The sequence below is a fragment of the Lissotriton vulgaris genome, unplaced genomic scaffold, assembly GCF_964263255.1.
Source record: "Lissotriton vulgaris unplaced genomic scaffold, aLisVul1.2 SCAFFOLD_3348, whole genome shotgun sequence".
NCBI classification, from domain to species: domain Eukaryota; kingdom Metazoa; phylum Chordata; class Amphibia; order Caudata; family Salamandridae; genus Lissotriton; species Lissotriton vulgaris.
The window spans coordinates 88,335-99,076 of record NW_028245491.1 but is presented as its reverse complement, the minus strand read 5'-3'; the positions used below and the strand labels follow the sequence as shown (position 1 = coordinate 99,076).

At 41.5% G+C, this 10,742-nt stretch overlaps 1 long non-coding RNA gene and 1 pseudogene across 1 annotated transcript; both read right to left on the bottom strand.

Annotated features, from left to right (window-relative positions):
* Positions 1 to 1,476: 1,476 nt before the first annotated feature.
* LOC147666402 (uncharacterized) lies at positions 1,477 to 5,200 on the bottom strand (annotated as a pseudogene).
* Positions 5,201 to 5,228: 28 nt separating this feature from the next.
* LOC147666401 (uncharacterized) lies at positions 5,229 to 7,249 on the bottom strand. Its single transcript, XR_015304807.1, has 3 exons — positions 7,175 to 7,249; positions 6,465 to 6,518; positions 5,229 to 5,942 (listed from the first exon to the last, which is right to left on the bottom strand). It is a non-coding gene; the product is annotated as an uncharacterized LOC147666401 (long non-coding RNA).
* Between the last annotated feature and the right edge of the window lie 3,493 nt (positions 7,250 to 10,742).

Here is a 10,742-nt window from a genome sequence, read left to right as displayed (position 1 = left end):
TCTGGGGGCACAGATACCAACAGCTTCCCTCATAATCTTTGATTTTTGCATCTACAGGTGGTGCAGATGCCACCTAGGAGAGTAACCTTAGTGTGCTTTCTGGAGTCAGCCTGCTTTGCTTTTTCCAAACTTTGGTCAGCAAAGGTAAATATGTCTTCTACTAAAGTGTTCCTAGCTCACTTTTGGTAACGTGGCTTGAGCAGTAGGGCCTACGGCGGGCTCGAAGGTAGAGCAAAACAGTGGAAGTCACAAATTTCAATAGGTTATTAAAAATAGACAAGGAACTTAAAGATTCAAACCAAGTTTAGATCAAAAATAATATTTAATAATTATTCAGAAGCAAAATCTAAAGGAGGGCTGTGATTTATGGATTATTACTTAGCAAAAACAACTGTCCAAACCAAACAAAAAGTTAAATACATTTTAAAAAAAGCAGATCCACTGAATCAATCAGGAAGTTACCTACAAAATTGTAGCTGACTTCGGTAGCTATGCTCGAGAGGGCAAAGATAAGTTTAGTCTCTGGTGATGAATAACACTGGAATTTGATGCAAGGATTTTGCCTGAATCAGTCTCAGATGATGACGAGCTGCACAGAAGTGGCTTGAAGTGCAACATTCCCACAGAATAGAGTTGGGTTATCAAGTTGAACCTGAATCCACAGCCATCAAAATGTGGGAAACTTCAAGCAGTTACAACAGCTGCGAAGTCTTCGGAGCTTCCAAGTTATGGAGATGGTTCAAGGTTGATAAGAGCGAAAGCATGGAACGTGGCAGGCCTGAGGCATGGTTAAGGGGATAGCAGGATCCATTTGAAACAAAAAGAAGATGGAAAGAGGCCACTCATGTGGATCTTTGTAATATGAAGCTGTGTCCCAATGGAACAGAAGTCATTAGGACTATTTAGGGTGGAGCCAAGAATGGTTTGCATATGGCTGGCCTTGTCTGTAGTTACACAAAGACTAGAGAATGATGTGGTGGGATGTTGCCGAGATTAGCTACCAGTTCATCCATCACCTTAGGTTTTTCTCAATGATCACCCCTACGTGGTACAAACATGAACAGATGTTGGTCCCATGGAGACCTTCGACAAAGGGACTCCTGCTTCAGGGCCCTGGTGAGGCTCATTAAGGCTGGAAACAGTTTGAGGTTACATGCATTCCAGACCCTTGGGGGCGTGGCCTCAAAGATCAGGATCGCATGGCCTTTGAGGGTCAGAGCCACAGCTTATAAACACTCAGGAAGCAAAACACACTGAATGGAATGAGGCCACAAATAGTTACAAAAGAATGAAATAGTTACAAAAGAATGAGGTTAATTCAAGCATTTCCATCCCTCGCTGTGCGCTTTTCTCAGTAGACAGTTTGTAGGACAATCAATGGAGCGGTGTCTTTGTGGCTGCTTCATGTAAATGTTTTGTGATGCTGAAAGCTCCTCCTCAGGGTTTACAGTGAGCACCTTTTATTCTCCCACATTGTCTCTCCTATGTGGAAAGGTTACATTTACAACTGAAGTTTTTGTCACATTGAGAGCACGGGTCATTTTCTTTCTCATTGTGGGTTCTCTCATGTTGAATGAAACGGAATCTCCAGCTGTCGCTTCCCTGGCATTTAGAACAAAGACAAGGTTTTTTTTCAGGTAAGTTCTCCCAAATTGAAGACCAAATTTCCGACTGAAACTTTTCTAGCATTCAGAGAGCTAATAAGGTCTTTCCCCAGTGTGAGTTCTTTCATGTCTAGTGAGAGTCTTTTTCAGTCGGAAGATTTCCTGGCATTCAGAGCACTGAAATGGTGTATACCCAGTGTGGGTTCTTTCATGTCTAGTAAGGTTGGATTTCTGAGACAAAACGGAGGCAGCACCAAGGATGAAGTAGCCAAATGTAGTATCAAAAAATAAATCTTTATTCTCATATAAAGGACAGCCAACGCGTTTCGCTCCCCAACCATGGGAGCTTCGTCAGGGCAAGAGTATAGATTAGAACTTCAATTGATGAGGAATAACGTCAATGGGGTCGTTAGGCCAGTAAAGATGCCTATATTAGAAATCCGTTATCCGGGTAGTATTTTATCCACGTGTTCGGGTATTAATATATAACAGCAGATCGAATCCGTGATGGGGACAGTGTACTGATAGAAGGCTTTTGAGCTATTGTCTTGGCAGCTTATTATGGTCTGCATATATACTTTTGTTTGGATGCCATAAACCGTGCACTAAACTTTGGAACATCATCTTCTTTGATCACTTGTGTCTATTATATATTAATACCCGAACACGTGGATAAAATACTACCCGGATAACGGATTTCTAATATAGGCATCTTTACTGGCCTAACGACCCCATTGACGTTATTCCTCATCAATTGAAGTTCTAATCTATACTCTTGCCCTGACGAAGCTCCCATGGTTGGGGAGCGAAACGCGTTGGCTGTCCTTTATATGAGAATAAAGATTTATTTTTTGATACTACATTTGGCTACTTCATCCTTGGTGCTGCCTCCGTTTTGTCTCATAAATCTCTGTCTGGATTTCCAGTAGGACCAAAACCGCAGCAGGTCCTGGGGGTCATCAGCACAGCATTCAGCACAACAGCTCCAATTGGACATAATAGGGACATTAGAAAATAGAGGTGCTTACTGCAAGATCCGCTGTGGAACTTTTCTTAAGGTTGGATTTCTGACTGAATCTTTTCCAGCATTCAGAGCACTAATAAGGTTTTTGTCCAGTGTGAGTTCTCTCATGTGTAGAGAGATATATTTTCTTACTGAAGCTTTTCCAGCATTCAGGGCACTGATAATGTTTTTGTCCAGTGTGGGTTCTTTCATGATCAATTAAACCAGATCTATCTCTGAAGTTTTTTTGGCATTCAGAGCACTGATACGGTTTGAGCCCAGTGTGAGTTCTTTCATGTACAGTAAGGCTGAATTTCCGATTGAAGCTTTTCCAGCTTTCAGAGCACTGATAAGGTTTTTGTCAAGTGTGAGTTCTCTTGTGTTCAATTAAACTGCATCTCTGACTAAATCCTTTCCGTCATTCAGAGCACTGATACGGTTTCTGCCCAGTGTGAGTTCTCTCATGGAGAGTGAGAGATATTTTATGACTGAAGCTTTTCTGGCATTCAGAGCACTGATACGGTTTGAACCCAGTATGGATTCTCTGATGTAGAGTTAAACCGGATTTATGATAAAAACCTTTTTGGCATTCAGAGCACTGATACGGTTTGAACCCAGTATGGATTCTCTGATGTAGAGTTAAACCGTATTTCTGACAGAAAACTTTTTGGCATTCAGAACACTCATACGGCTTATGCCCAGTGTGGGTCCTTTCATGTTGAGTTAGATGGCCTTTCTGACTGAAGCTTTTCCAGCATTCAGAGCACTGATAAGGTTTTTGTCCAGTATGGGCTCTCTCATGTTGAGAGAGAGCTGATTTACTACTGAAGCTTTTATAGCATTCAGAGCACTGATAAGGTTTTTGTCCAGTGTGAGTTCTTTCATGTATAGTAAGGCTGGATTTCCGATTGAAGCATTTACAGCATTCAGAGCACTGATAAGGTTTTTGTCCAGTGTGGATTCTCTCATGTATAGTAAGGCTGGATTTCCGATTGAAGCATTTACAGCATTCAGAGCACTGATAAGGTTTTTGTCCAGTGTGGGTTCTCTCATGTATAGTAAGGCTGGATTTCCGACTGAAGCTTTTCCAGCATTCAGAGCACTGATAAGGTTTTTGTCCAGTGTGAGTTCTCTTGTGTTCAATTAAACTGCATCTCTGACTAAATCCTTTCCGGCATTCAGAGCACTGATACGGTTTCTGCCCAGTGTGAGTTCTCTCATGGAGAGTGAGAGATATTTTATGACTGAAGCTTTTCTGGCATTCAGAGCACTGATACGGTTTCTGCCCAGTGTGAGTTCTCTCATGGAGAGTGAGAGATATTTTATGACTGAAGCTTTTCTGGCATTCAGAGCACTGATACGGTTTGAACCCAGTATGGATTCTCTGATGTAGAGTTAAACCGGATTTATGATAAAAACCTTTCTGGCATTTAGAGCACTGATAGGGTTTGAGCCCAGTATGGATTCTCTCATGTTGAGTTAAACCGGATTTGTGATAGAAACCTTTTTGGCATTCAGAACACTGATACGGCTTATGCCCAGTGTGGGTCCTTTCATGTTTAGTAAGGTTGCCTTTCTGACTGAAGCTTTTACAGCATTCAGAGCACTGATAAGGTTTTTGTCCAGTATGGGCTCTCTCATGTTGAGAGAGAGCTGATTTACTACTGAAGCTTTTACAGCATTCAGAGCACTGATAAGGTTTTTGTCCAGTGTGAGTTACCTGATGTTTAATCAGACTGCTACAAAAACTGAAGCTTTTTTGGCACGTGGAGCACTGATATGGTTTTTGTCCAGTGTGAGTTCTTTCATGTATAGTAAGGCCTGATTTCCGATTGAAGCATTTACAGCATTCAGAGCACTGATAAGGTTTTTGTCCAGTGTGGGTTCTTTCATGTAAAGTGAGATTGGATTCGCTACTGAAGCTTTTCTGGCATTCAGGGCACTGATACGTTTTATGCCCAGTATGGGTTATTTCATGTAACGTAAGGTTGGTTTTGAGACTGAAGTCTTTCTGAAATTCAGGACACTGATAGGGTTTTCGTCCAGAGCTAGTTTTCTCACGTTTAGTGAAGTTGGATTGATAACTAAAGCTGTTCTCACATTCATTGTGCTTATTCGAGTTATTTGTTTCTCCAAGTTGGGTTTGTTCCTGAATACAAGTCATCTTACGACTGAATCGGATTGTGTACTTGTTTATGTTACAACTCAGCATTAACTTCTAAAGTACATTTCAGATGCTCTTCTTAATATATGTATAGCGCCGGGAAACCCACTGTGGGTAGCTGTGCGCGGTAAAAGTTTAAATAAATAAATAAAATAAATTTAACTAATGATAGTTTTTACCTGGAGATCATTTTCCTACCTTTAAAGGCACAGATTTAACTTGTCTTATAAACTTTCACTGAGGAGCCCCTTGTATTTATTAAAATGTTCCTCATGGATTCATTTTCTCCAAGTTATGCCTGGGTGAATTCTCTCAAGTTTAATTAGTCTCATTTAGTGATTCTAGTTTCTTCATATTTGATTTAGGAGTTTTAAAAGCACTGATAAGGCCTTTGGGGTTTAGTGTTTGCCTGTAAGGTATGTTTGTACATACAAGTAATGACAACTGATTAGGGCATGCCAGGGTGGTTTATGAATTATCAATAGCGTAACACTGGCCCCTTTTATACTTTCTGTCAGTATATGCTTTTTTGCTCAGTGGCTAAGACAGGTACATGATCCACTTTGGAGTTACAGGACACTTTGAAACCACTCGGATTAACCCAAGAGACAGAGTTGGTCGGGGAAAATCTTCCTATATTGGAAACGATAATCCAGCAACTTTGCTGTAACGACATCTGAGAAAGTGTATTTACAATGATTTTCTTTTAAATAATCTTTTCCTTCCTCTTGTCTCCAGGAGACGGAGACAAAAGCTTGCAATTGTAAACCGAGGATATTAGTCTTTTTTACGGTCCTGTCACATCACAACACGTCTACGGATGCTGATCTGTTGGGGAGGGTTTGGGTCTCCAAAGCATTTCTCATAAACCATCAAACAGAATTTACAGCACTGAGTTTTCTCAAGTGCACGGCGTGGGGATCAATTGCGGCCAATGTTCTCCTTAATCTCAGTTACTGACACTGGTAAACATTTATGCTCCTTTTACTTTAGGAATTTGACAACTTTCACATTTATCAGTTTATTCCGCTACAACATCCTCACCATTCCTGGCACATAGAATGTGTTTCTTCTTTAGAGTTTGAGAATGTTTTAACTTTCCTTGAAATAATCCTTTTTGTTGTGTTTCTCTAAATGTAAACCTTCTTTTTTCTGTTCATGCTTCAGTCACCTGTAGAAATAGAGTCAAAAATTGTAAATGAACACAAAGAAAAAATATTTGACCTTATACTTTGCACAAAGAAAGTATTGACAAAAACAAGATAGGAAATCAGTTGAGTTGCATTTATGATAGTGGTGAAACAGTGTAGATCGGGAGCTTGGTATTACTGGAACTCAAGGATGTGAGAGCAAACTTAACCAATATTTAAGAAAGAAACACAAGTTGCACATATATTGTGACACAGATTTTCAGCAGCAGCCAACACTATCAATTTACAATTTCTGTGGCAAAGGCTGGCATCACAATGAGATATTTGTAATACTTTTAATAAATGATCATATGGTATTTACTCCCCTGCCCACCTAGACTGTTTATCTATTCCTTTTTCCAGTGTTCTAGGAAGGGACATTTTATTGAACGAAGGTATTGGCCTTGTTGCACTCAGTGCTTTAAATGCCACTGTAGACTGACGCTGTGTCAAGTTAGCTCAGTGGAATGCAGTTTCAAATTGTGTGGATGATACGGACTTACTTGGTGGCCCAGAACTCATCATGCTCCTTCGACAGGACCCGGGCACTTCAACACCTGAAAAAGAGAAAAAGAACAGCACAACACTAGAGGAAACCGAAAAGGGTCAAGAAAAGAAAAACACGAAGCAGAGGAAAGAGAAAAAAGGCTACCTTCCACTCTCATCACATTTTCAAGCACAGAAAACTGTGCAGCAGATGCTTGTGAACCCATAAGTTATTTTTAAACACAGTGCCCCCAAGGTCAGCACCAGGTGCAGCTCCACCAGTCGCACCACCCTAAAGCAAGTCCTCTGTGCATGTGTGTCCACGCACATGTACTGTGTCTTTTGCTTGTAGTTGACAAGACAGAAAAGAGCAGGATGGGAGGACGCAAAGAGATGGAAGTCAGATCCAGAGAGAAAAGACGCCGAAAGACAGACAGAGGGAGGATGGTATCACGTGGTGTAGAGGAGGAGACAAATGTGATAATAGTTAAGGAACTGGTGGGCAAAACGGACTTAAAAAGGAACTGGACCTGCACTACACCTCCAACATGTTCCAGGAGGAATGTGGCTCCATCAGGTGATTATCAGAAGTTTGATAACAACAAGAATAGTGCACAGAGGGAGTCAAATGTTGAAGTTGAAGAGACAAAAACAACAGAGATCAAGAAAGGGAATAAAGTAAGAAGAAACAGGGGAAAAGGAAACTTAGAGTTATAAGAATCCTTACCTGAAAGTTATATTATATTTTGTTCCTCCGAGGGTGGCAGCCAAGCTGCACAACCTGGTCATCCCAGAATACCTTGAAAGGAAGTAAAGAAATAGTTTTGCTTCAGGCGACTATCACACTTCATCCCATCTTCCAAATACCCATCCTGAACTTCCAAAATAAAAGAATCTCTTATTCTCTGGAGGCCATTGCCAAGTAACTCTGGTTATGAATAAATAATTTTTTTGGTTCAAGAACCACAATCCTTTGCTGGAAAAGGTCTCTGTGAATATGGAGTGCACCCACAGTCTCAGAGAACCAACCCCAACAACCCAGTGCACGTCTTCATAACCCCCATATTTCCATTTCCAGCCCATGAAACTTGCAAATCAAAACAATCTGGTTCACAAAAGGCATGTTAAAGGCCTTGTACATAATTCTGCCCACCGTTCATAAATAATTCACCCAGACTCTTAGATTTTCTCTGAGCAACTGCAATTCAAGCTCAAGCTGATGCAGAGTTTGAATGCTGAGCAATGGAAGCAACAAGACATCAATGTGTTGGTGCTTTTGATTGATAAATTATCTAAAGAGATAATGCGGAGGGTCAGAGTCTTGTGAGCCCTACAGGACGGCGACCCAAAGACTATAATTTGGAATAAATCCTTTGCAAGACAAAGCTTAGAATATTGAAATGTTGAGACCTCCATTGAAGACAAAGGAGCAGCAGCCTCTACAACCTGATATAGACACGCTGCTCTCAACATTACAATGTCTTAATACACAGCCTCTGCCTCTCTCTTTCCCCTACCTCTCCAAAATATATGTATTGGGCAGGAGAAGGCAGAAGATAGAGCCCACAGCAGGGCACACAGGAGCCTCCCCCCCTTCCTCCTCCCGTAGCTCGCAGTGTCACTGGCGTCTCAGGAGGAGGGCGGGGGTTCTGCTCATCTCCTGCATCTCCCCGGTTCACCTGAATTGTGAAAAGCAGTTTAGCCAAGCCCAGGGAGAACCAAGCCTGACTTCAGCCTCTTTTCACAGCTATTGCTGTGAATGTTCAACAATTAACGGCCATGGTCCTGCATGCGACTGTTAACTGTTGAACATTCACAGCAAAAGCTGTGAAACAAAGGTTTCGAAGTACCGGAGGTGTTTAAACCCCCTCGGTCTCTGGGACACCGCTGTTTTATTAATTAACACATTCTGCCCTCATAAGGCAAACAGTGTAATGACCTTATAGTCAGCCATAGCAGGTAATACTGCCCATTAAAGGACCGCTCCCTTGGTAAAGGCCCTTGCCTTCGGAGCTACAACAAGCTACAAAGTTATATTAAAGGTTTTAAATAATTACTGAAGGCATAAACATGGTTACTCAGTCAGTGAAATAATTATCATAATATTTGCAGGAGAATCACATAAAGGTAACCTCTAAAGTATATCAAAAGCCAGATTCAGAAATAACTCTAGCTGTAAAGTCAATAGACAGACCACCACAACAAATGTGTTCTAAGAAATATGAAAACGTTTTTCTACAATATCAAATAGCAAACTGTCATAGATTCTGCTTAATTAAAAATCAAGGAAAAGTTCTTAAGAACAAAATCAGTAAGAGGACTGACATGTAGTCTGACTTTAGGAAAAGTGTAAAATAAAACAATTCCAGCAAATATCCCAAAATAATACATTATATAAGTTTTTAGACTGAGAGAACATATTATTGACATGGTTCATGAGGTGGTAAAAATGACAGCAATCAATGAATGTTCATGAAGACATGGCGCAACAAAATGTAGTTTAATAAACCACACCCCCAAAAATGAATAATTCATTGTGACTCTTCCCCTAACAGCCACAAGTCATTTTCAAAGGTTATTCCTTAACATAATAACTGGATTTTAATCACAGTTTGTGGCCTTTCATCATTGACCCAATTTGTACGGGAACATTTGCTGACAGCTTATTAGTTGCTTATTAGAAATGCCTACAACTTGCACTCCTTTCCCAAGAGGGGTGGGTTGGGCGCTCCCATCAGTCTGACTGTGGAACGAGAGGCACATTTATTGATTAAAAGAGATGCCGGATTCCCATTTACTTCTTCTACAAAAGGGCCACTCTGGGTGACCTCTAGGACTGCACCAAGCATACAACCCTTCTCCCGTCTCAGGCACCGTCATTGTGACTGATTCTGTCCAGTAGAAACTCTAAGTGTAGATCCAAGTTGTGGAAAATCATTATTAATCAAAAAAGGATTTTGTTGAAATCTTAAATTTGTTGAGAATTTGGCGTTCTATTCTGCATTGGGCTGTGGGGCCATCTGGACTGAAGGCTTGTTCCAATATATCTGCCTTTGATTCTGCATGCTCGGCACAGAGGCCAGAGGGGCTGGGATCATTGGCTGTGACATCCCATTCTGTGCCATCTGATTCATGTTCCAGTTTCCCAGGTTCCCGCAAACATCGCAAGGATCATCTCTTATTCTGCACATTATTAGTGTTTGAGGTATTTAAAATGCCACTGTCAGTAAAACCTATACCCTAAGCAGGGCCGGACTGGCCGTAACGGGCTTCGGGTGTTTCCCCAGGAGCCTGGAAGAGTGGGGGGCAATTGTTCAGGGCTTGAGAAATATTTGTTAAGGGGGGCTGGTTTTGCTGTGGTGATGCTATATCGCCCCCCAGCAACAAAAGAGGCAGCTTTCTGGGCCGCCAAAATTGTCAGGCCTGGTTTGGGTTCCCAGTCGGGCCTCTAGGACTGCACCAAGCATGCAATCCTTCTCCCATCTCAGGCACCGTCATTGTGCCTGATTCAGTGCAGTAGAAACTTTAAGTGTAGATGCAAGTAGTGGAAAATCATTATGAATCAAAAAAGGATTTTGTTGAAATCTTATATTTGTTGAGAATTTGATGTTCTATCCCGCACCGGGCCCTCATAATTGTCAGGCCTGGTTTGGGTTCCCAGTCCGGCCCTGACCCAGAGGAACAACATTTCCTTCTTGCACAAACTGAACATCATTACTCTGCACACCAACGCCGTGCATATCCAAATTCACACCAGCAACAAACCCAGAATCAAAACGAAAATACAATCCATGAGAACCAATTTCATCACCCTTCTGGAACATTTTTGTCTGAGTGCTCATTATTTTTCTTTGATATTTTTCGGCTTAGTAACAAAATTGTCACTACAGAACTTTGCATAAAACAAAATCACATCCAGAATGTTAGTCTGCAGGCCCTCACATTTAGCACTAACCTCTGGATGCAACGCTAAACGTGCACTCTTTTACCCGGTCTTCGACTTTACAATATTGTCTGTAAATCTGCATTAATCTCTTGTAATATAATACAATATTTTGAGGCGTTTCACTCTGTGGCTCTTCAATTGGCCAGTTTACAAGCAACTTACACTCATTCCACAAATCTCTTGGGACAACAATTAACAAACTCAGCTCTCGACCATCCCGCCTGGACAAACAGGCCTCATCTCCACTGCATCCCTCCTGGAGCGGCCCCACCTCTATTGAACCACCCAAGCACAGGACAGGCCTCCCCTCCTCTACACCCTCCTGGACAGGCCTCACTCACCTCCTCTG